Source organism: Choloepus didactylus, chromosome Y, assembly GCF_015220235.1.
Source record: "Choloepus didactylus isolate mChoDid1 chromosome Y, mChoDid1.pri, whole genome shotgun sequence".
Classification (NCBI taxonomy): domain Eukaryota; kingdom Metazoa; phylum Chordata; class Mammalia; order Pilosa; family Megalonychidae; genus Choloepus; species Choloepus didactylus.
Window position 1 is genome coordinate 25,943,492 of NC_051335.1, and position 26,679 is coordinate 25,970,170.

Consider the following 26,679-nt stretch of genomic DNA (forward strand, 5'->3'; position numbering starts at 1 on the left):
TATCATTAATTTTAACAAATGTTCCACACCAATGCAAGGTGTTGGTGGTAGGGTGGTGTATCGGAATCCTATATTTTATGTATGATTGTTCTTTAAACCCACAAGTTCTCAAATAAAGAAAAAAAATTACAAGACAAAAAAAAAGAAGTCATTATTCTGGATGTTATTCTTATGTATTATATAGATATCCCTTTTCAGTTTTTTAGTGCATTGGAATAGCTAGAAGTAAATACCCAAAACTGTTGAACTGCAATCCAGTATCCTTGATTCTTGAGGATGATCATATATAGCTTATATGGACTCATTGTGATTGTGTAAACCTTATGGTTCGCACTCCCTTTATCCAGTGTATGGACAGAGAAGTAGGAAAAAAAGGGAGGACAAATGTAAATGAATAATGGGGGGGGAAGTATGAGATGTTTTGGGTGTTCTTTTTCTTTTTCTTTTTATTCTTATTTTTAGCTTTATTTTTCAGAGTAATGAAAATGTTCAGAAAATTGATTGTGGTGATGAATGCACAGCTATATGATGATACAGTGAACAACTGATTATACCCTTTGGATGATTGTATGCTGCATGAATATATCTCAATAAAATTGCATAAAAAATTGGATTCATACTGTACATATCACTTTTTTTTAAAAACAAATTATTTATTTTAGCTTCTATCATTTTAGGGTTTTTCAGAAGTTATTACAGAAGCGAATCCTGAAATGAGAAACAAGTTTTCACAGCTGTAGCATATGTGATAAAGTTTAAGATCTACATGACCTTGATTTAAAATATTCAGGGAGTTTCCATTATTCAGAATCCATGGAGACGGTTTCAAAGTCAAGATCCAAGTCGGAAACGAGGGAACTTACAAAGTCATCAAGAGAAGGACACTTCTGAAGCATACCTTGAACCATGAGCATGGGCTCCTTGCCACCTCCATGTGCCAGCATCTCCCCGCGATAGCGCTCACTCACAGCCTTGTTAAAAGGATTCTGTGGGAAGCATTCTTTCCAAACCATGGACACCACTGCCCTGGATATCAGGAAAGGGTAGTATTTGGCACTGTAGCCCACAAGGTGGCTGAATCGCAGCTGCCAGGCAGTGTTTGGAATGTATGGTATGCCATAAAACTACTCCTGGGTTTCCTTAAGAATGTCTGTGGTCCACCTCCTTAGGGGATGCTTCCCATGGTAGATTTGATCCAAAGTGGCATAAAAGACCTGAAGTTGCGTATCAGCTGCAGCACAACCCTTTTCAGATTCACAAACACGAGACACCTTTTTTTTTTGGCGGTGGCTGCCCAGTTTGATAATGTCTGGCAAATTGGTTAACTACTGGATAATCATTTGCAAAGTACTCCATCAGAATAGAAGGAACCTCTGCAAAATCAGTGGGGCATCTGGTCCCAGTGACGTGCTGATAACGAGTACATCCCAGCATCCAACGCATGGCATGTCCCATTTCATGGAAAAGGTTTCCCGTCATTCCAGGAGTTAATAAAGTGGGTGCGTTCCTTAATGAATGGGGAAGATTCAGCATAAGGACTGCAACGGGGAGCTGAAAGTCTCCATTTTCCTTCACTCTGCCTCCGCGGATTGTAAAATGGCAATCCTGATGTGGTTTATCTGCTCACGGAAAAAAGTCGCAATAGATGTATCCCAACAATCCTTCCGTTTCATGAACCACAGCCAGTTTTCGAACATCTTCACACCACCTCTCCTTTTTCAGGCTGCTCTGCATACAACAAAATCCCAAAGAGCTGGTTAAACAAAATATTCAGACCTTCCATGAATGCTCCAAGGGAGAAAAATGGGCAATATAAACTGGGCTCAATATTATAACTCTCTGCACGAATCACGCCACTGTAGTAAGGTGGATCCCAATTCAGAATTTTGAGGATTCAGTTTCATTTTCATCACTCGCATCATCTGTCAGATAGTTTCTCAAGGAACTGCATGACAGTCTCTGGATTTTGCACTATTGTTCCTTGATCCCTGTGGGAAAATGTAAAATATCCCACTAACTTTGCAAGAAGATCTCTGTTGTGAAGCAATTCCTTTAAACAGTTCAACTGTTGAGCACTGGGGTAAAGAAAAAAATTTTAAGCAGCCTCTCGCACCACGTCATCTGAGGCTTCTGCATGTAGACTGTCAATGATGACATGATTCCCACTGACCAAAAAGTTACAGCGAATGTGCTCTGGCAAGAGATGCTTATTGATCTTGTTGAGAAGGTTGGTGCCCATTAAGAAATTCACTACTCAAATCCAAGATGTTAACATTAAGGTCTACTACTCTTTTAAGCTTTTCTTTATCTGGATGGATTCCACTTATTTCAAAATCAAACATAAACAGTTCAGCCACTCGCCTGGTTTCTGGATCAAGGAAATCCATGAGATTTTATCAGAAATTTGAGGGTTCAAATTTTTTTTAAACTTTGATATAATTGTACATTTGTGTTCAACTTTTCCACCACAGTGCCAATACTTATACAAGCTCCTTCTGCAGCCTCTCTGAATGCTAAGTCAGGGGGAGCGATTTTCACAAAATCAGCCAAGTCGGCGACCTGGCTCAGGGAGTCCAAGAGCTCACCGAAGATGCGCACGGTCCGCAGGCAGGGAGGGTCGGCGCAGGCAGGGAGGGTCGGCGCAGGCAGGGAGGGTCGGCGCAGGCAGGGAGGGTCGGCGCAGGCGCGCTCTGCCAGCCACACCGCCCGGCTTAGCGCCTTCTGTGCAACGCGAAATCCTTCTGGGGCTCCGAGCTCGGGAACTCCAAAAAGACCCTGGTGCTCTCCAGACATGTCCAGGCGGCGACCCTGGGGTTTGACATTGAAGTCGACGCCCACCGGGGACCAGGTGGTGCTAACTCCCCGGGCCCGGATCCCGGCGATGAGGCTGCCCTTTCCCGCCCGCACCAGCCTCAGGGCAGCCGCCCCAGTCCCGAGGCTGCCTGTACATATCACTTTTTAACTGATTTTCTCACTTAACAATATGTCATCAACATTTTCCATGTCACTAAATCTTCTAAAAGTTTTAATAGTGCTATAATACTCTATCATAAAATTTGGTGTAATTTATCAAACACCCTAATTTTATTGAATAGGTAGGATGTTTTAATTTTTTTTTTACTGTTTTGTTTTACTGAATTACACAATGAACAATTCTTAAGTGTTATTTTTGTGCATGTACAAATCTGATTCTTTCTTTAGGAAAAATTTCTAAAGTTAGAACCGCTGAGCTACAGGTTATGAGCAAAAATAGAACTACCTTTATTGTGTTTTCTTACTTTAAAAATAATTCATGCCTATTGTAAATACTTTTCAAAAAATATAAAAAATTATAAAGTAGAAAATAAAAGTTACCTGTATAAACAAACACTATTAATATGTTGGTGACTATCTATCTTAACTTCTTTTCCTATTTATATATTATACATATTTAAAATAGCAATACACTATATTTGATAACTTGCATTTCATATTACAATTATCATAAGTATCTTTCCATAACAATAAATATAGGCAGATATAATCATATTCCATTTCTGCAATATATTTCAACATACTATTTTATGCAACCAATATGGCACTTCTGAATATTTAGGTTGTATCTAGTTTTGCATTATTATTAACAATGTTTGATGAGCAATCTTATATATACAGCTTTGTGCATTTGTGTGATTATTTCCTCAAGATAAATTCCTTAATATAGAATTGCTGAGTAGAAGAGCATGTAAGGCTTTGGGGATACATTGCCAAATATCACTTCAAAAAGGGTGGACCAACATACACATACTTTCACCAGTTGCAGGGTTTTCTTTTTTTTTTTACTATCTTTATGTTCAAATTTAACTAATTGTCTCAACATCAATTATTCTTAATATAATCTATTATTCACTTTATTTAAATGTCACTTTTATCAGATATTTACTTAGGATATTTGGTCCTGATTTGGACTTTCTGTTCTTTCTCATGACTTATTCATTCTCACATCCGGCACTACTTCTTTGAACATTAACCTAATAATACATTAAATTCTCTTTAAATAATAGTTATATACCTCTCTTGCTCCCAATTAAGATCTTCTTTATGTATTCAAGTCTACAGAATTAACTTTTCCATAGTAATAGCCTACAGTGTGATTTGACAAATGCCAACAAGCATTTACATCTGAAAATATCTTCTCCACCAAACTGCAATAGCTCCCAAAAAAGATCTCCCTTTTGGTTATACCAAAGGTCCCCAAACAGGTTGCACATTCAAATTACTTGGGGAGATTTTTAAAAATACAGATATCTGGACCTCACTCCAGGCCTACTGAATCAGATTTTGCAGGGTAGGCTTTGATGTGGAAGTTTGAATATCATACATAGATTTAGACAAGAAAAGCAGCAATTATCTCAAGAGGGCAAGAGTTAAAACCCACATGTATTACCCAGAGGCAGTCTCTTCAGTCCTCTTTCCTAAGCTGGAAATTGGTTCATTCAATTTGAACAAATAATCTCTTTGGAGGTCTGAGTCCTAAGAGGAAAAACTATGGAAGTGTCTTAATTTAGAAGGGAAGGAAGGAACATAATGCAATAATCTCTGGACAGCATAAAGTTACCAGGCCAGAGGGGTTAATCCATAAACCACGTTTCCCCTGTTTATGTCAGTCAGCATGATCTTAGGTGACATTCAGATAAACAGTCTGTGTTTTAATAATTATGTATTGATTTTTCTGATAATCTTCCCTTTATGGCAAGTTATACTGGTTTCCCATTTATAATAGTGTTACAGTACATCCTTTTAAATAAATATATTGACACTTTAGAAGGAGAATCAATTTAAAGAAAAATATTACTGACAGTAAGAGAATTTAAAGTAATTTTTGAACATTGTTAAAAATAACTCAAGTTGAGAAAAAACAGACTATGAGATTCTTGGGGCAGATGCTCAGAAGTCTAGTGGGGTTAGGGATGCCAACAGAGCAACTAAAATAAGATTTTTCTATCTGGAAAAATACTCAGGATCAGAGCTAATACCAACTATATTGGCCTCTCTTAGTTTCTCCCACCTAAGCTTATGTTGGCCTTTACTGTATTTATTCAGCTGGCAGCATGAGTCATTCGAGCTGTACAATTTTGAGTTCATGCTAATGGAAAGTGATCAGTCCATCTACACTGCTGCCTAAGTCTAATGTTCTACTTATGACTTTAGGTTTCTTGCTGGAACAAATTCTGGACCAAAGAAGAGGGAAGGAAACCTGGTTGTGTGATGATGATAATCATGTTACTACGCATCTTTTTGCAGAAGATTTTCTTCAGAATATTGAACCCTACCTGAGCCTCTGACACCCAGAATCAGAGATCACAGAAATAAATATTCCTTAATCTTGCTCTTCAAGAAATGTGAAGGAGGGCTTATAGGTGTTCAAAATCAGGCAGCATCAAGCAATAATTTTCCTTCCTTCAAAAGTGCAAGTGTGCCTTCCAGCATGGGAGTGGCTGAGATACTATGATGGAGAATAGTGCAAAAGAGCACAGGTACTTCCTTTGCTAAGTGCTCAAATCAGTGCAGGTGAGCCACCACTCAACATGAAAGAGCCATAAGGTGGGGGTGGGCACTTAAATTGTGAAAAATGGATGTATCTGCTGCCCCAGTACCCCATGGAGAAAACAAAAGCATCCAAAATATATATATATATATACTGTATTCCACTCCCTGTTCTGAGTCTCTCTTCAATAACCCGCTTAACAGGTTTTATCTGTCTACGGAGTGCTGTTTTTCTGAAAGGTTGGTTTGGAGGTTCACTAGAGTGATTAAGCACATAACTTGTACTCTAAAGTCTTACAGACTTGGTTTGTATCCCTGGCTTCTCCACTTACCAGCTGTATTGCCCTAATAAAGTTAATTTAAGCTTTAATTTTCCCACCTGTAAAATGGGTATAATGATAGTACCTATGTTTCAGGTTTATTGTGAGCCTTAAATAAGATCCTTAGTGTTAGTACGAGCCGGGCACATTTTACATATTCAATAAATATTACTTACATTACTTACTTATATTAGGTAGTAAGGTGTATTTTTAATCATCATTACCTTTTCCCCATGAAATATAGTTATAGATGATTGATAGCCATTTTCTCACAGCTGCATTATCTTTGAGGGCTTGGAAGTAGGTAAGCATTATCCATGATTTCCTGCAGTTAGAAACTGCATCCTTTTCCTACATATTTCCAAGTGCTTTTGTTCTTCCAAAAAGAAAGACAGTATTTAACCTACTTCACTTTGGCTTACTCCTGCAAGAGAGTGCTTACCTTTGAAAAGACCATGCTCATTCAAGATCTTTAGTATTATACTAAGATATATAGAACTTCTGAGGAATGAAATTTTCAGCAGATCCAGGCTTTCTGTCTTTTTAATCATTTTTAAGAAAATCTTTTTTTGAATGCATTATTCATTTAAGCTCTGGTTTCAGAGCTAGGAGATCTGGGTTTTTAGAAACAGCATGCAGTTAGAGCCTGTCTTCACTGTTTACTAATTACGTGATCTTGGGCAAATTTTGTTTTTTATTATTGTTGTTCACTGCTTTGAGCTTCATTTTCCTCACCTATAAATTGCTCACAACATCTTTCAAGTTTTCTTTTTTTGTGATAAATAAATTAACTAATGTGCATAAAGAGCACGGCATATAGTAGAGACACAATAAATGGTAGAGATTTTGTTTTAAAGTCCACTTTCCAAACAGTATCGGAATCTTCCTGCAGAGTTTATTTCAGAGTAAGATTATTGAGTTCCACCCTAAAACGGTCTGAATCAGAATACTAGGGTGAGGCCTCTCCTTCTGGGTTTGAGGTCTGAAAGTTGTGGGAGAAAAAAATAGAATGCACTGGAGTTTTTTTCTCAGTGGGTCCTTGGGGGATGTCCTTGGGATATTTTCTTGGACGGTCCTTTGGGAGTTGACACTTTTCAGTTAAAGTGCTGAGAAGAAGCAGGGTTGTGTGTTAGTGCTGAATGCGAGATCTCAGAGGGCTCAGGGGGAAGTGTTGAGAGTGTGGAGAGCAGTACAGGGGAAGATGGAGGTGGATTTCTAGCTGGCTCTATGGAGATGAGAGTTTAAGAGGGTGGAAGACCAGATGGGTTTGAAATTTTTGTAGTGGCTGAGGAGGACCGAGATATGAGGCAAGGATAGTCATCCTACCTCAAGACTCCAAAGGAAATGTTATAAAGTTGATTAATGCCAGAGACAGTGCATTATCAATCTAGTCTACTTGAAACATAGTTTAAATAATTGAATTACAAGAAAACAATTTATTAAAATAGATTACTAATAAAATGGATATATCTTCTCTAAATCCAAACACTCTCTCTCTTTCCTGCTATACTGATCTTAATTTGTTACAGGGAGATTAATTTCTAGTTGTTCTGGCATGGTTTGGAAAACTGCCCTGTGCTTTCTAAACCAGAGCATTTAATATTATTATGCTTGGATATGCAAGGTACTTGATGTTGCTTCATTAAGCAGGTTATTTTTATATTCCCTGAAAGCATAGAATGTAAAGAAAGGAAAGATCTTTCACTTCTGCTGTATAGCTGAAAAAAATGTCACGACCGTATAGCTGCTGAGTTCCCCTGCTACTATGTAATTAACCAGGCATCAATACATATTTTATTTCTCCTATGTCTGAATATTTGCAATACTACTTCTTATTTCTAGGGTATACTTTACTGGAGGATAACAGCTCCAGTTAATTAAGTTATGGAGCATTTGTGGAGGGAACAATACACATCACTACATATCTTTTTCAAAGAGATAAGCTGAGTTCTAGAGCAACTAGAAGGTTTTCAATAATAATGCTGGTATAAAAATGGCATTGTGCTGCTACTAGGTGAAAGCAATGCAATCTTTTCTACTAGTCTAAGGCAAGTATACAAGATGCTATTCTTAAGGCTTTTAGGTTTATTCTTAAGTCTACAAATGGTGAGAAATAAAAAGGCTTTACTGTTATACTTTGTGTGCATCACTCCCTAATCTTTCATTTATTTTTAAGACCTCTGACATTCTACAAAGTTGTGACTGACTTCCAAGAAAGTGTTTTCTGGGCCCTTACAGTGGAACCAAGGCATCAGCTCTATCTTTCAAGTAGCTTTCATGAGTTAAGGTCAGGCCAGACCTTTTATGTTAACAAAATCACTGGAGATAGGCGGGGCAAGATGGCAGAGTGGTGAGGAGCAGAATTTCATCTCTCCCCTACAGCAGCTGGCAATTACCCAAGAACTATATGAAACAGTGTTTTGGGGGTCTCCAGTAACCAGTCACACATTGGACACAAGTTTGGAATTGGAGGAAAGCTGAGATCGCGGAAAACATGGTAAGTTCCCCGGACCAGGGGTCTGGCGCCCCTCCCCACCCAGACCTCACAGACTGTCTTGCTGCCGGCTCCCTGAAAGGGGGGGGGGGACAAAAGACAGCAATCTGCTGAGGGCAAGAAGGGAGGCTCAACCCAGCCTCAACTGCAGAATTAATTAACAAATTAATTAACTAACTTTGGGAGCTGGGGTGCTAAAGAAGAGCTGGGCTCCGAGAAGTGGGGGCACATAAAAGCGGGCACCCATTCCTAGACTCCAAAAAAGCCATTTTTCCCCCTACATTTTGTCCCTTCTGGTTTCTCACTGATCCCTTATCTTTTTGCATTTCAATAGCCCACAGCAGGGGTGGAACTGACTCGGGTGGAGAGTAAGTATCAGACAACAGCTCAAAGCATATCTTTAAATGCCCTATTCTGACACTGACAAAACTTCCAGGACGGGGAAAGACTTTTAAAAGAGACTCTTTTTTTTTTTTCCTTTTTTCTTTTTCTTGATTTCTTTTCTATTTTTTTTTTAAATCTAAAAGTAATATATGTGGTTATTTTCTGTCGGAAGGCCCAGGTTGGGGGACTAGGCTGGGCTTGGGGGAGACAGAGTGCCCACAGTGTCTTTCAGTTCTGTGTTCGCTACTGAAGGCCTCCACCCCCGTCTTTAATTGGCAACTCAGGCTGACCAAGGAATCTACCTGGAGAGGCCCCAAAGAGGAGAGGGGAGAAGGGAATAGTGCCCCTGAGAGACAACTGGAGTTCTGAGGATTGGGAGAGTGGAGGGAGGTCCAGCTCAACTGGCAGTCCTCCTTCTGGGAATTCAGACCCCAGGGGCTGGAACTCAGATTCTGGCTTCAGTCAGCCACACCCCCGACAGGATCAGAGTCACCAGGAGAACTAAAGTTTCCACACCTCCTTACACTGGTGGGGGAGCTGCAGGCTGTCCTGCTGGACAGGAGAAGAAAAGCACCAATTCTAAAGGCCTCATAGGAGGGTCTCATTCTCAGGAAAACTCCATACCCTCCCAATGAGACCTGGGCCTCACTAGACTGGGGAAATCTGACTAGGGTCGACCATATCTGAGGAGACGCACTCACAAAAAGGTTACATAGAGGCAGAGCAAGAAACAGAAAAAACAAGAGGGGAAAAATTCTGATCAACCAAATAGAACCTAAATTAGAGGTCTAGAATAAGTTGAACTGAATAACAGAGGCCAGAGAACAAAGCCAACCAACAAGAAAATCACTAGGTAAAAGACAGAAAACAAGCTCCAAAATAAATTAATCAAGAAAATCAGATGCCTAGACAACTTAAGATAACAAGTCATACCAGGAAACATGAAAACATGGACCAGCCAAAGGAACAAATAAATAGCTCAGCTGAGACACAGGAGTGGAGGCAATTAATGCTAAATAAATATGATGAAATGAAGGAAGATATAGCAAAAGAGCTGAAGGATATAAAGAAGACACTGGCTGACCATAAAGAAGAATTCATAAACTTAAAAAACAAATGGCAGAACTCATGGGAATGAAGGCCACAATGGAGGGACACAACAGTAGATTTGAACAGGCAGAAGAAAGGATCAGTGAACTGGAAGACAGGTCATCCGAATTCATACACACAAAAGAACAGATGGTGAAAAAAACGGAAAAATATGAGCAGGGTCTTAGGGAGCTGAGTGACCACATGAAACACACAAATATACGTGTTATGGGTATCCCAGAAGGAGAAGAGAGGGGAAAAGGGGCAGAAAGAGTAATAGAAGACAAATTCATTGAAAATTTCCCAACTCTTATAAAAGACAGAAAATTAGAGATTCAAGAAGTACAACGTACCCCAAATAGAATAGATCCCAATAGACCTACTCCAAGACACTTACTGGTCAGATTGTCCAATGTCAAAGACAAAGAGAGGATTCTGAAAGCAGCAAGAGAAAAGCAATCCATCACATGCAAGGGAAGGTCAATAAGACTATGTACAGATTTCTCTGCAGAAACCATGGAGGCAAGAAGACAGTGGCATGATATATTTAAGATACTGAAAGAGAAAAACACTGCCAACCAAGAATTCTATATCCAGCAAAACTTTCCTTCAAAAATGAGGGAGAGATTAAAACATTTTCAGACAAACAGACACTGAGAGAGTTTGTGAATAAGAGACCGGCACTACAAGAAATATTAAAGGGAGTGCTACAGGCTGATAGGAAAAGACAGGAGAGAGAGAGTTGGAGAAGAGTGCAAAATGAAGATTATCAGGAAAGGTAAAAGGAGAGGAAAAAATAAGATATGACATATAAATTCCAAAAAACAACATTGTAGTAGAAAGTACTGCCCTTACAGTAATAACACTAACTGTAAATGGATTAAACTCCCCAATAAAAAGACACAGACTGGCAGAATGGATTAAAAAACAGGACCCATCTATATGCTGTCTACAAGAAACTCACTTTAGATACAAGGACAAACATAGACTGAAAGTGAAAGGTTGGAAAAAGATATTTCATGCAAACAACAACCAGAAAAAAGCAGGAGTAGCTATATTAATATCAGACAAGTTAGACTTCAACAGGAAAACAATTAAAAGAGACAAAGAAGAACACTATATATTAATAAAAGGGTCAATTCATCAAGAAAACGTAACAGTCATAAATATTTATGCACCAAACCAGAATGCCCCAAAATTCATGAGGCAAACACTGCGATCACTGAAAGGAGAAATAGATACCTCAACAATAATAGTTGGAGACTTCAATACACCACTCTTATCAATGGATAGAACATCTAGACAGAAGATCACTAAAGAAACAGAGATGTTGAATTGTATGATAAATGGACTAGACTTGACAGATATTTATAGAACACTACATCCAACAACAGCAGGATACACTTTTTTCTCAAGTGCTCATGGAACATTCTCTAGGATAGACCACATGTTGGGTCACAAAGCAAGTCTCAACAAATTTAAAAATATTGATATTATACAAAAAACTTTCTCAGACCACAATGGAATGAAGTTGGAAATAAGTAAAAGGCAGAAGGTCATAAAATTCACAAACATATGGAGACTAAACAACACCCTCTTAGAAAACCAGTCGGTAAAGGAAGAAATTACAAGAGAAATTAGGAAATACCTGGAGGCAAATGACAATGAAAACACAACTTATCAAAACTTATGGGATGCAGCAAAGGTGGTGCTGAGAGGGAAATTTATTGCCCTAAATGCCTACATTAAAAGAGAAGAGAGAGCAAAAATTGAAGAGTTAACTGCTCACCTGGAGGAATTAGAGAAAGAACAGCAAACTAACTCCAAAGCAAGCAGAAGGGAAGAAATAACAAAGATTAGAGCAGAAATAAATGCAATTGAGAACAGGAAAACAATAGAGAGAATCAACAAAACCAGAAGTTGGTTCTTTGAGAAAATCAATAAAATCGATGGACCACTGGCTAGGCTAACAAAAAAAAAAAAAAAAAAGAGAGAGAGAGAGAGAGCAGATGCAAATAAATGCAATCAGAAATGGGAAAGGAAATATAACTACCGACCCTGCAGAAATTAAGGAGATAATGAGAAGATACTATGAGCAACTATATGCTAATAAACTAGACAACTTAGATGAAATGGACAACTTCCTAGAAAAACATCAACAACCAACATTAACTCAAGAAGAAATAGATGACCTCAACAAACCAATCACAGGTAAAGAGATTGAGTCAGTCATCAAAAAGCTCCCAAAAAGGAAAAGCCCAGGACCACATGGTTTCACATGTGAATTCTACCAAGCATTCAAGAACAAATTAGTACCAATCCTGCTCAAACTCTTCAAAAAAATTGAAGAAGAGGGAAAGCTACCTAACTCTTTCTATGAAGCCATTATCACCCTAATACCAAAACCAGGCAAAGATACTACAAAAAAGAAAAGAAAATTATAGACCAATTTCCTTAACGAATATAGACACAAAAATCCTCAACAAAATACTTGCAAATCGAATCCAGCAGCACATTAAAAGAATTATACACCACGACCAGGTGGTATTTATTCCAGGTATGCAAGGCTGGTTCAACACAAGAAAATGAATTAATGTAATACACCACATCAATAAATCAAAGCAGAAGAACCACATGATCATCTTGATTGATGCAGAAAAGGCATTTGACAAAATTTAACATCCTTTCCTGATGAAAACACTTCAAAGGATAGCAATAGAAGGGAACTTTTTCAATATAATAAAGGCAATACATGAAAAACCCACAGCTAACATCACAGTCAATGGGGAGAGACTGAAAGCTTTTCCTCTAAAATCAGGAACAAGACTGGGATGCCCACTATCACCATTGTTATTCAACATTGTGCTGGAAGTTCTAGCTAGAGCAATTAGGCAGGAAAAAGAAATAAAAGGCATCCAAATTGGAGAGGAAGAAGTAAAACTTTCACTATTTGCAGATGACATGATTCTATATGTAGGAAATCCAGAAAAATCTACAGCAAAGCTACTAGAACTAGTCAATGAATACAGCAAAGTAGCAGGCTACAAGATCAACACCCAAAAATCTGTACTGTTCCTATACACAAGTGATGTGCAACAAGAGGAGGAAATCAAGAAAAAAAATCCCATTTACAATAGCAACCAAAAGAATCAAGTATTTAGGAATAAACTTAACCAATGACACAAAAGACCTTTACACAGAAAACCATAAGAAACTGCTAAAAGAAATTGAACAAGACCTGAAAAAATGGAAGAACATACCATTTTCATGGATTGGAAGACTAAAGATAGTTAAGATGGCAATTTTACCTAAACTGATTTACAGATTCAATGCAATACCAATTCAAATCCCAACAACTTACTTTACAGAAATAGAAAAACCAATAACTAAATTTATTTGGAAGGGTAAGGTGCCCCAAATAGACAAAAATATCTTGAGAAAGAGGAATGAAGTGGGAGGTCTGACACTACCTGACTTTGAAGCATATTACAAAGCTACAGTGCTCAAAACAGCATGGTACTGGCATAAGGACAGATACACTGATCAATGGAATCGAATTGAGTGTTCAGAAGTAGACCCTTACATCTATGGACAACTGATCTTTGATAAGGCAGTAAAGCCAAAGCAACTGGGAAAGAGCAGCCTGTTCAATAAATGGTGTTTGGAGAACTGGATATCCATTTCCAAAAGAATGAAAGAGGATGTCCATCTCACACCTTATACCAAAATTAACTCAAAGTGGATCAAAGACCTAAACATTAGCACCAAGACCATAAAACTCTTAGAAGAAAATGTAGGGCAATATCTTAAAGATCTTGTGAAAGGAGGCGGTTTCTTAGACCTCACACCCAAGGCATGAGCAACCAAAGAACAAATAGACAAATGGGATCTCCTCAAAATTAAACACTTTTGTACATCAAAGGACTTTGTCAGAAAAGTAAAAAGGCAACCTACACAATGGGAGATGATATTTGGAAACCACATATCAGATAAGGGTTTAATATCCTGAATATATAAAGGAATCCTGCATCCCAATAACAGAAAGACAAACAATCCAATTAAAAAATGGGCAAAAGACATGAACAGACATTTTTCTGAAGAGGAAATACAAATGGCTGAAAAACATGTGAACAAATGCTCAACTTCACTGGCTATTAAGGAAATGCAAATCAAAACCACAATGAGATATCATCTCACACCTACCAGAATGGCCATTATCCAAAAAACAGAAAATGAGAAGTGCTGGAGAGGATGTGGAGAAAGAGGCACACTTATTCATTGTTGGTGGGAATGTAGAATGGTGCAACCACTCTGGAAGACAGTATGGAGGTTCCTCAGGAAGCTAAATATAGATTTGCCATATGACCCCGCTATTCCATTGCTGGGTATATACTCAGAGGAACTGAAACTTAAGACACAAACAGACATTTGTAAACCAATGTTTATTGCAGCATTATTCACAGCTACCAAGAGATGGAAACAGCCCAAATGTCCATCAAAGGACGAGTGGATAAACAAACTGTGGTATGTACACATGATGGAATATTATGCAGCTATAAGACAGAACAAAGACATGGATCATGTAATAATGTGGATGAACCTTGAGGACATTATGTTGAGTGAAGTTACCCAGAAACAAAAGGACAGATTCTGTATGGTCTCACTAATATGAACAGACATTAATGAACAAACTTTGGGAGTTAAAAGCTGACAACACAGGTGACCAGGAGATAGAAAGAGGGCAGAGATCAGCCATTTGATGCTGAAGGACTACAGAATGCTTAGGATTGATTGCATAGATCCAGAAATAGATAGCATAATACTGTGTGATGGTAGCACAGTATTGTAAGTACACTGAACAAAGATGTCTGTGAGTAAAGCTGAAAGAGGTGGGATAAGAGAATGTATGACACCAGAGGTAAAGATAGATGATAAAGACTGGGACTGTATAACTTGGCAAAACTGGAGTGGCCAAAGACTGTTACTAAATATACAAATATAAAAATGTTTTTGCATGTGGGAAAGCAAATGAATGTCAACCATGTAGAAATTTGAAAAAGGGATGGTATCCAGGAAAAAACATAATCAAAGCAAACTGGAGTCTATGGTCAACAGTAACATTGTAATATACCTCCATTAAATGTAACAAAGGCAATATGCCAATGCTAAATGTATATGAGAGGGGGATATAGGGGAGTAATATGGGATTCCTGGTAGCGGTGTTATTTGCTGACCTTAGTAGTATATTGTATTGTATGACATGTTATTTTTCTTTTTATCATTTTTTCTTATTGCTAAAAAACAAAACAAAACAATGTTTCTTGTAGTAATCAGTATGTTCAAGTGCTGATTGTGGTGATAAATGTACAACTTTATGATGATACCATGAACAACTGATTGTACACTGTGGATAACTGTATGGTACATGAATATAACTGTATAAAATTGTAGGAAAATATATATATAGGAGTAAAAGTGTTGGAGAAAACATGGTGAGAGTGATGATGCCTCACCAATATGGACTAACTACAATGTGTAAACTCAGAATTGAATCTTAGAACATAGCCTAACATGGACACAATAATTGTAATAGTCCGTAGATTGTAAGCTCTTACAGCAGTTAACTCTATCCGTGAATTGTAAGGCCTATTTCTAAACTTTGAGATGCTGATCCCCTAGCGTACAACCTGATTGGTCTCTGGAACAATGCATATCTCTGAGACACCTGAAACTCAGAGCTAGAGCTCGGCAGATATGAATGTCAGTATTAGCGCATACAGCCACTGTCAAAAAAAAAAAAAAAAAAAAAAAAAAAAAAGCTGAAAAAGAGCCCAGACTTCAATTAGTGATATGAATGAAGCAGGTCTGGTTAAGACCAGGGCAAGCCAGGCCAAAGGGTAAAGGTTGAAACTGATTGTGTTTTAAAACTTCAACTTTCATATGAGACCAAGGGAATAGATATCTATTTGGTACAGGATCTAAATTTTCTAAATGGTACAACTCTACGGTCGATTTGTTGGAACACCACAATTGCATGGAACTTTGAATAGGAAGTGAGATACGGTAGGTTAGTATAGGCTGGAGTGAAATAGTGACACATCCTAGAGCAATTTGGGCAGATAATAAAAAATATATTTACAGCCTCCCCCTCCCCAGCCCCGAGGATCTGGGGGAAGGTGCAGATGTGTTGGACATCCTCACCTGGACTGGTGTTGATGTTGTCACAAACATTGGGACTGGCGGTTTGATGTGCTGAGCCCTCGAGCATGGGACTTGCCCTTATGAAGCTCATTACCACAAAGGAGAGTCTAAACTTGTAGGTAATGGTGCCTAAGAGTCTTCCCCTGAGTACCTCTTTGTTGCTCAGATGTGGCCCTTCCTCTCTCTAACTGAGCCATCTCGACAGGTGAACTCGCGTCCCTCCCCCCTACATGGGACCTGACTCCCAGTGGTGTAAATCTCCCTGGCAAAGCAGAGTATGACTCCCGGGGATGAATGTGGACCCGGCATCGTGGGACTGAGAGTATCTTCTTGACCAAAAGGGGGATGCAAAATGAGACGAAATAGTTTCAGTGGCTGAGAGATTCCAAATGGAGTTGAGAGGTCACTCTGATGGACATTCTTATGCACTACATAGATAACACCTCTTAGGCTTTAATGTATTGGAATAGCTAGAAGTAAATACCTGAAACTACCAAATTCCAACCCAGCAGTGTGAACTCCTGAAGACAATTATATAATAATGTAGATTACAAGGGGTGACAGTGTGATTGTGAAGACCTTGTGGATCACACCCCCTTTATCTAGTGTATGGATGAGTGGAGGAATGGGGATAAAAACTAAAGAACAAATGGGGTGGGATGGGGGGATGATTTGGGTGTTCTTTTTTCACTTTTATTTTTTATTCTTGTTCTGGTTCTTTCTGATGTAAGGAAAATGTTCAGAGATAGATTGTGGTGATGAACGCATAACTATGTTATCATCCTGTGGACAGTGGATTGTATATCATGGATGATTGTATGGTGTGTGAATGTATTTCAATAAAACTGAATTTAATAAAAAAAAAAAATCACTGGAGATGAAACTACATCCTCCCAGGATGACTTTCTCCAGGATTGTGAACCTTTCTCAGAACAAAGACTATAACTTTTATATCTGTAGTTCCAGGGTCTGCCACAGTGGCATGGCACACAATAAATATATGTTGAATGAATGACTTAACTGTGTGAATGAATGAATGAATCACTGATTCCCTTTCACTTTTCTCTTCCCATCCTTCTATCTCCTTACTCAGGGCCAACTGAAGAAAACATCTAGAATTTATTCATATATCGAATTAGGTGTGAACTCAAAGGAGTGAACAGCAGCAAAACAGAAGTGCTGAAAGACAGACATTGGTTTTCTGATTAAATTGACTTGGACCAATCATTCTGATTGAAAAGATAAAAAAGATCCTTAGACATTAGAGGCTGAATCTAAACTAAATAATTTAAATAGTTATTTTGTAAGTGTCATTTTGGAAACAAACTAAGTCGGGTTTCTTAAAGATAAATGAGTGCTGGAATCTTAAAACAGTGTGTTTATCCACTATAAAGGAAAACGCAGTCTCAACCATGTAGCAGTCACAAAGATCTTAAACAAACAAAAACTTTGTATCATATGGCTCTTCTTTAAAACTCTTCAACGACTTCTGATTACTCTTAGGTTAAGATCCAAAATTTCTAATATGAACCACAGGCTAATTCATTGATTCATTCAAGAAATATTTATTGTGCACCTATGATGCATTTTAGGCGGTAAAATACAGCGGTGAAGGGGTGGAGCAAAGCCGCAGTTCCCACCGAGTGTACAAAATAAATTCCAAAGCGATGAGCGCAATGAAGAAAATAGAGTCAATTGCTAAAGGAAATTAGCTCTTTTTTCAGTTCTCCCAGGCTCCATTTTCTTCCCCCGAGCTATTTGCATAGGCTGTTCCCTTTCTCAGAGTTCCTCCCTCATCTTCCTTCCTTCCCTAACCCTTCTTCTTTTGTGTCTCAGCTAAAAATGACAACTCCTCTAGGTTAAATGTTCCTTTCATACACCTCCCCCGCAATGGTACCCACATGACTCCCTTGTAAGGTTCGTTACATATATAAGGATGTAATGTCCGTCTTCCCATAAGCACAGGGTCTTCTCGTCTGTGTGATTGGTGTGTAGTAGATGATCAACAAATTTTGTTGAATAAATGAACAGAATGAAGATTGGGAATTCTTTTTTAAACAATTTTTTCTTTTAAGGGCCATTTGACCAAGAAGGGGTAAAAATCATTTGAAGGTCACAAATACATTAAAAACAAAAAAAGAAGCACATGGGTGGGAAATGGGATTACGCTAAGCAGAAACTGAATGAGAAGTATTCAGTAGTTGTTTCAATGGGCTTCTAAGGTGGTATTGAATACCATCCTGGGGTATAATTTCTTTTAGAAGAAATGGATTATTTCCTAGATATTGAAAGGAAGTAGCTCCATGCTTATAATGGTGCATGGAAGAAGACACAGGATAGGACAAACAAAAAGAAAGGGTATGGTTGAACAAAGCATTGAGGTAATAAGTGGCTAGGGGAGATACTCTGTTTTTCTCCAGGTTTAGAAGTACTTTTCTTTCAAAATGAAAATGGTATTTTGCCCTCTGAATACCAAGTAGTCATGTACCTTATAAAATATTCAAGATAATACAGAAAGGAGTTAAAAAAGGAAGTTAAAATGACCCAAAATCCCACCACATTTTATTTGCATGAATACTCATCTAGACTTTTTTTTTCTATGAATTATTTACACATATCTTTTTAGAATGTGCAATTCATTATTTATTTACAGAGTTGTGCAACCATCATATTTTTTTTTAATTTTTCATTTTAAAATAACTTCAAACTTACGGAAAAGTTGCAAAAATAATAACTCCAACAATCCCCTCACCTAGATCCCAGATTTAATAACTTTTAACAATTTGCCACATTTGCTATATCACCCTATTTGTCTATCTGTTTTTTAAATATTTGAGAGTAGGTTGCATACATCATGCTCCTCTAACACAACATTTCCGTGTACATTTCCTAAGAACAAGGATACTCACTGATATAACCAACCACCTTAAGTATAGCTATCAAGTTCAAGAAATTTAACATTCATTAAATCATTCTTTCCATATTTCAAATTTTTTCAGTTGTCCAATAATGTCCTTTTGGGTATTTTCTTCTCCATTATTAATCCCAGTCCAGAATCATGTGTTGCATTTGTCATTGTCTCTTTAGTCTTTCTTTTCAATTGTATAGCATATATACAACATAAAATTTCCCATTTCAACTACTCGCAAGCATACAATTCAGTGGCATTAATCACATTCACAATGTTGTGCTACCATCACCACCACACATACCAGAACTTTCCATCACCCCAAACAGAAAACCTGCAAAAGACAAGTGCATATGTAGGAGTTAAAACACATACCTTTTAATATAAAAATGAAATTATACATGCTATTTTGTAAATTGCTTTTTTCATTATAACCTGAATATATTTCCAGATCTAGCTACTCATTTTTAATGGCTATATAAGAATCCATTATGTAGCTGTACTGTAACTAATTCTCTATTGTTGAATTGGATTCTTTTCTGATTTTTTAATATTATAAAATACACTATGATTAACATATTTGTACATTCATTACACATATCTTTGCAAACTCTACCTCTTTTTGACCTCTTTTCTTAAAATAAATTTCTATATGTGGACTGGCTAGTCAAACAGTAAGCATATCTTGAGGTTTTTGACACACTGCCAAATTGCCTTTAAAAAGTATATCAATTTGCACTTCTACCACTAGCATACAAGTATGCTCATTTCATATGATCTTTAACAATACTTAATATTATCAATCTTTTTAATCGTTGACACTGTGATAGGCAAAATAAAAAAAATCACTAGCTTTATTTTCATTTTTGATTGCTAATAAGTTTGAACATATTTTCATATGCTTATCACTCAAGCGTTTTCTCCCTGTTTTTTTGAATTGCCCAGTCATATCCTTTGTACATTTTTAAACTGGGGTATTTACCTTTTAAAAAATCAATTTATAATGGCTCTTTATAGACCAGTGATATTAGCCATATATGTTTATTATATATCACCATTCTTTTTGCTAGTTTGTCATTTAATTTTATTACAAACTAATGACATTAACTCTTAATCTGTCCTATGAAATTATTTTTCTCAATTTATCATTTGTCTTTTTACTTTACTAAGCTTATATTTATAAGTCTTTCCCTTTATGGATATTGTGACATGTTTATAAAGTCGTTTTGCACCTCTAAGATTATAGAAATATACACCTATGTTTTCTTCTCCTTTTATGATTGTATTTTATGTTAAGCAGCATTTGCCTGAAGAATATGTCAAGTAGTGGCTAATGGGCATTACCTTGAAATATGGCAGAAAATGACTATTTTAAGAATCTAATTAATGTTATCATCTCTCTCCTCAGAAAATTACATTTATTTGTGTGTATGTGAATACATATGTGTATGTGTGTACATACATATAATTGTGTGTAAAATTTCAGAAGTTCTTGAAAACTGTCTATGGATCCTGGTTGAAAATCTCTGCTCTAAGTGATTTTCATACTTTTTCCTCTTCCAAATTTTGGATATTTATTTACTTGGCTGCTAGAAAATGTAAATGTAAATTAGTTACTGACCTTTATTTCTTTGGTGATATAAAGCCAAGTGTTTTCAAAAATAGCAGTTGAAGCTTTCTTCAGGATATTTCTTTGGTACTTTTTATTTGTTGTCTTTTGGTCCTCAGTAGTGCTGGGCAGGTATAGATGGTACAGGTTCCTTACTTAGCTCAGTGGACTGGAATACTGAGGCACTAAGCTAAAAGTATGGCTGAGGCAGCAGAAGCTTTGTATCTATGAGATGATGAGTGCATGGCTGCAAGGGGGTCAACCCTGTAGATGCTAAAAGTATCCCATTTAGCTAATTTCTAGCATTCCAATACTCTGGTTACACGAATCACTCAAGGCTCATAGCTAGGAATCCTTTCTGGGTTCTTCCTACCCCTTTCTCTGCCACATTCACTCCAATCTATCATCATTTCTTTCCATCTGTGCTACCATCATGCTGGTACTAGCCACTATCAATTCTTACCTGAATTCTCACCTTATTCTTTGCCTCCTTACTCTACATCTAAAGTGTTCTCCCCCAGTTATTCTTTCTCAGATCACTTTGCTTTATTGCCCTCATAGCACTTATAATTTGTAATTATTCTGTCCATTTATTTGTTTACTTGCTTATTGTCTAGCTCTCCCTCAACCCCACTAGAATGTTAAACTGCTTTAGGGCAGGGATTTTTCCTTGTCCACAGCTTCATTCCCAGCACTTAACACAACCCTTGGAACACAAAAGGTGCTAGATAAATATTTATTGAAGGAATGGATAGGATTTTAAAACTGTTTTATCTGTTACGGCCATAGACTCAATATCAGACTTAATAGCAGTTGCAGGTCACTGAAGAATTCATTTTCCATGTTCCAGGTAAACTTTCTAGTGCATACACATTCTAGTACATGATTATATAAAAAACAGACAAAAAAATGAGTAAAGACACAGCAACGAAATTACATAAACATACTGTCAAAAAAAGACATCAGGCCTGCTGGGAAGCTGAGCAGGTAAGCATGAACGATACTGTTTTAACTTCATGGAGTGAAATACTTTTATTTCAGGATGGTGAAATGGCCATCATGCTGAGGGGGACATTCTCTCAGAATATATTTGAGGGCCTACTATAAGCTTGCTGAGGACACAACAGTGAACAAAACAAACAGGTTTATTGCTCTTAAATGATGACTTAAACAAATAACATACTTTCAGATTAAGCACCTTAAAGAAAATGAAGCAACACCAAAAGTTGATTCTTAGAGAAGATCAACAAGATTGAAAAGTCCCTAGCTAGACTGACAAAATCAAAAAGAGAGAAGACCCAATAAAACAAAATAATGAATGAGAGAGGCGATATTACTGTGGATTCCGAAGAAATTAAAAAAAATTATAAGAGGATACTATGAACAACTGTGTGCCAACAAACTAGATAATGTAGAGGAAATGGACAATTTCCTGGAAACACATGAACAACCTAGACTGACCAGAGAAGAAATAGAAGACCTCAACCAACCCATCACAAGCAAAGAGATCCAATCAGTCATCAAAAATCTTCCCACAAATAAATGCCCAGGGCCAGATGGCTTCACAGGGGAATTCTACCAAACTTTCCAGAAAGAACTGACACCAATCTTACTCAAACTCTTTCAAAACATTGAAGAAAATGGAACACTACCTAACTCATTTTATGAAGCTAACATCAATCTAATACCAAAACCAGGCAAAGATGCTACAAAAAAGGAAAACTACCGGCCAATCTCCCTAATGAATATAGATGCAGAAATCCTCAACAAAGTACTTGCAAATCGAATCCAAAGACACATTAAAAAAATCATACACCATGACCAAGTGGGGTTCATTCCAGGCATGCAAGGATGGTTCAACATAAGAAAATCAATCAATGTATTACAACACATTAACAAGTCAAAAGGGAAAAATCAATTGATCACCTCAATAGATGCTGAAAAAGCATTTGACAGAATCCAACATCCCTTCTTGATAAAAACACCTCAAAAGGTAGGAATTGAAGGAAACTTCCTCAACATGATAAAGAACATATATGAAAAACCCACAGCCAGCATAGTACTCAATGGTGAGAGACTGAAACCCTTCCCTCTAAGATCGAGACAAGGATGCCCTCTGTCACCACTGTCATTCAACATTGTGCTGGAAGTGATAGCCAGGGCAATCCAGCGAGACAAAGAAATAAAAGGCATCCAAATTTGAAAGGAAGAAGTAAAACCGTCATTATTTGCAGATGATATGATCTTATATCTAGAAAACCCTGAGAAATCAATGGTATAGCTACTAGAGCTAATAAACAAATTTAGCAAAGCTGCGGGATACAAGATTAATACGAGGACTCCGGAAGATGGCAGACTGGTGAGCTGTATGTTTTAGTTACTCCCCCAGGAAAGTAGGTAGAAAGCCAGGAACTGCGTGGACTGGACACCACAGAGCAATCTGACTTTGGGCATCCGTCAGACAACACTCATGAAAACGTGGAACTGCTGAGATCAGCGAAATCTGTAAGTTTTTGCGGCCAGGGGACCCGCACCCCTCCCTGCCAGGCTCAGTCCCGTGGGAGGAGGGGCTGTCAGCTCCGGGAAGGAGAAGGGAGAACTGCAGTGGCAGCCCTTATTGGAAACTCATTCTGCTGATCCAAACTCCAACCATAGATAGACGGAAACCAGACACCAGAGAATCTGAGAGCAGCCAGCCCAGCAGAGAGGAGACAGGCATAGAAAAAAAACAACACGAAAAACTCCAAAATAAAAGCGGAGGATTTTTGGAGTTCTGGTGAACATAGAAACGGGAAGGGAAGAGTTCAGGCCCGAGCCCAGGCCCTGAGGCGCATATGCAAATCCCGAAGAAAAGCTGATCTCTCTGCCCTGTGGACCTTTCCTTAATGGCCCTGGTTGCTTTGTCTCTTAGCATTTCAATAACCCATTAGATCTCTGAGGAGGGCCCTTTTTTTTTTTTTTAATCCTTTTTTCTTTTTCTAAAACAATTATTCTAAGAAGCCCAATACAGAAAGCTTCAAAGACTTGCAATTTGGGCAGGTCAAGTCAAGAGCAGAACTAGGAGAGCTCTGAGACAAAACGCAATAATCCAGTGGCTGAGAAAATTCACTAAACACCACAACTTCCCAAGAAAAGGGGGGTGTCTGCTCACAGCCATCATCCTGGTGGACAGGAAACACTCCTGCCCATCGCCAGCCCCATAGCCCAGAACTGCCCCAGACAACCCAGTGTGACGGAAGTGCTTCAAATAACAGGCACACACCACAAAACTGGGCATGGACATTAGCCTTCCCTGCAACTTCAGCTGATTGTCCCAGAGTTGGGAAGGTAGAGCAGTGTGAATTAACAAAGCCCCATTCAGCCATCATTTCAGCAGACTGGGAGCCTCCAGCAGCCCAGAACTGCCCTGGGGGGACGGCACTCACCTGTGACATAGCACAGTCATCCCTCAACAGAGGACCCGGGGTGCACGGCCTGGAAGAGGGGCCCACTTGCAAGTCTCAGGAGCCATACGCCAATACCAAGGACTTGTGGGTCAGTGGCAGAGACAAACTGTGGCAGGACTGAACTGAAGGATTACACTATTGCAGCAGCTTTAAAACTCTAGGATCACCAGGGAGATTTGATTGTTAGAGCCACCCCCCCCTCCCCGACTGCCCAGAAACACGCCCCATATACAGGGCAGGCAACACCAACTACACACGCAAGCTTGGTACACCAATGGACCCCACAAGACTCACTCCCCCACTCACCAAAAAGTCTAAGCAGGGGAGAACTGGCTTGCGGAGAACAGGTGGCTCGTGGACGCCATCTGCTGGTTAGTTAGAGAAAGTGTACTCCACGAAGCTGTAGATCTGATAAATTAGAGATAAGGACTTCAATTGGTCTACAAATCCTAAAAGAACCCTATCAAGTTCAGCAAATGCCACGAGGCCATAAACAACAGAAAATTATAAAGCATATGAAAAAACCAGACGATATGGATAACCCAAGCCCAAGCACACAAATCAAAAGATCAGAAGAGACACAGCACCTAGAGCAGCTACTCAAAGAACTAAAGATGAACAATGAGACCATAGTATGGGAGACAAAGGAAATCAAGAAGACCCTAGAAGAGCATAAAGAAGACATTGCAAGACTAAATAAAAAAAATGGATGATCTTATGGAAATTAAAGAAACTGCTGAGCAAATTAAAAAGATTCTGGACACTCATAGTACAAGACTAGAGGAAGTTGAACAACGAATCAGTGACCTCGAAGATGACAGAATGGAAAATGAAAGCATAAAAGAAAGAATGGGGAAAAAATTGAAGAAATCGAAACGGACCTCAGGGATATGATAGATAATATAAAACGTCCTAACATAAGACTCATTGGTGTCCCAGAAGGGGAAGAAAAGGGTAAAGGTCTAGGAAGAGTATTCAAAGAAATTGTTGGGGAAAACTTCCCAAATCTTCTAAACAACATAAATACACAAATCATAAATGCTCAGCGAACCCCAAATAGAATAAATCCAAATAAACCCACTCCGAGACATATACTGATCACACTGTCAAACACAGAAGAGAAGGGGCAAGTTCTGAAAGCAGCAAGAGAAAAGCAATTCACCACATACAAAGGAAACAGCATAAGACTAAGTAGTGACTACTCAGCAGCCACCATGGAGGCGAGAAGGCAGTGGCATGATATATTTAAAATTCTGAGTGAGAAAAATTTCCAGCCAAGAATACTTTATCCAGCAAAGCTCTCCTTCAAATTTGAAGGAGAGCTTAAATTTTTCACAAACAAATGCTGAGAGAATTTGCTAACAAGAGACCTGCCCTACTGGAGATGCTAAAGGGAGCCCTACAGACAGAGAAACAAAGAAAGGACAGAGAGACTTGGAGAAAGGTTCAGTACTAAAGAGATTCAGTATGGGTACAATAAAGGATATTAATAGACAGAGGGGAAAAATATGACAAACATAAACCAAAGGATAAGATGGCTGATTCAAGAAATGCCTTCACGGTTATAACGTTGAATGTAAATGGATTAAACTCCCCAATTAAAAGATATAGATTCGCAGAATGTATCAAAAAAATGAACCATCAATATGTTGCATACAAGAGACTCATCTTAGACACAGGGACACAAAGAAACTGAAAGTGAAAGGGTGGAAAAAAATATTTCATGCAAGCTACAGCCAAAAGAAAGCAGATGTAGCAATATTGATCTCATAAAATAGACTTCAAATGCAGGGATGTTTTGAGAGACAAAGAAGGCCACTACATACTAATAAAAGGGGCAATTCAGCAAGAAGAAATAACAATCATAAACGTCTATGCACCCAATCAAGGTGCCACAAAATACATGAGAGAAACACTGGCAAAACTAAAGGAAGCAATTCATGTTTCCACAATAATTGTGGGAGACTTCAACTCATCACTCTCTCCTATAGATAGATCAACTGGACAGAAGACCAATAAGGAAACTGAAAACCTAAACAATCTGATAAATGAATTAGATTTAACAGACATATACAGGACATTACATCCCAAATCACCAGGATACACATACTTTTCTAGTGCTCACGGAACGTTCTCCAGAATAGATCATATGCTGGGACATAAAACAAGCCTCAATAAATTTAAAAAGATTGAAATTATTCAAAGCACATTCTCTGACCACAATGGAATACAATTAGAAGTCAATAACCATCAGAGACTTAGAAAATTCACAAATACCTGGAGGTTAAACAACACACTCCTAAACAATCAGTGGGTTAAAGAAGAAATAGCAAGAGAAATTGCTAAATATATAGAGACGAATGAAAATGAGAACACAACATACCAAAATCTATGGGATGCAGCAAAAGCAGTGCTAAGGGGGAAATTTATAGCACTAAACGCATATATTAAAAAGGAAGAAAGAGCTAAAATCAAAGAACTAATGGATCAACTGAAGAAGCTAGAAAATGAACAGCAAACCAATCCTAAACCAAGTACAAGAAAAGAAATAACAAGGATTAAAGCAGAAATAAATGACATAGAGAACAAAAAAACAATAGAGAGGATAACTATCACCAAAAGTTGGTTCTTTGAGAAGATCAACAAGATTGACAAGCCCCTAGCTAGACTGACAAAATCAAAAAGAGAGAAGACCCATATAA

General features: G+C 38.1%; 1 pseudogene; it reads right to left on the reverse strand.

Annotated features, from left to right (window-relative positions):
- Positions 1–760: 760 nt before the first annotated feature.
- LOC119524071 overlaps positions 761–26,679 on the reverse strand; it is a 40,350-nt pseudogene continuing 14,431 nt past the window's right edge.